The 652-nt window shown below is 52.3% G+C and overlaps 1 pseudogene; it reads right to left on the bottom strand.

Moving 5' to 3' along the window:
* The window catches only part of LOC107701083 (CD209 antigen-like protein D), an 11,201-nt pseudogene that overhangs the window by 2,153 nt on the left and 8,396 nt on the right, over positions 1–652 (bottom strand).

The following is a 652-nucleotide window of genomic DNA, read 5'->3' as shown; positions in this document are numbered from 1 at the left end:
AATGGTATCCGCCTGGAGAGTGGACCACCAGAACCGGTTGGAGATGAGTTGAACGGTGGCTGTAATTCTGGGGTGACCTGCGCTGGGGGAGTTATGGACCCATTGCATCGCACGATGACGAAGGCTAGTGGGAACATAGGTACGATCGGGGGGACATTCTGGCGGAGGGGGTTCACTGATCTGGGCCTCTGCAATTTCTGTCATAATGTCCCATTGAACAGGAGCGAGAATGAGGTTAGAGGGGATTATGGGTTCCTTGGAAGGAGCGATCTGAGCTGCTTCGAACTGCCTGGAGAGAGCATCTGCCTTAGAATTCTTTGAGCCAGGACGATAGGTTACCTTGAAATTGAAACGTGTGAAAAATAGGGACCATCTTGCCTGCTGTGGATTGAGTCGTTTGGCCGATCTGAGGTACTCGAAGTTGCGGTGATCAGTCAGAACAACAATGGGAAGTTTGGCCCCCTCCAACCAGTGACGCCATTCCTCCAAGGCTGCCTTCATGGCAAGAAGTTCCCGATCTCCCACATCATAGTTCTGTTCCGTAGAGTTGAGTTTCCGAGAGTAGAAGGCACAGGGAGAGAGTTTGGGAGGATTACCCTGACGCTGAGAGAGTATGGCTCCGATGCCTGTGTTGGATGCATCCACCTCCACA

The sequence above is a fragment of the Sinocyclocheilus anshuiensis genome, unplaced genomic scaffold, assembly GCF_001515605.1.
Source record: "Sinocyclocheilus anshuiensis isolate Anshui unplaced genomic scaffold, SAMN03320099.WGS_v1.1 scaffold907, whole genome shotgun sequence".
In the NCBI taxonomy this organism is placed as follows: domain Eukaryota; kingdom Metazoa; phylum Chordata; class Actinopteri; order Cypriniformes; family Cyprinidae; genus Sinocyclocheilus; species Sinocyclocheilus anshuiensis.
The sequence above is the reverse complement of the archived record's forward strand: the minus strand, read 5'-3'. Positions and strand labels throughout refer to the sequence as shown.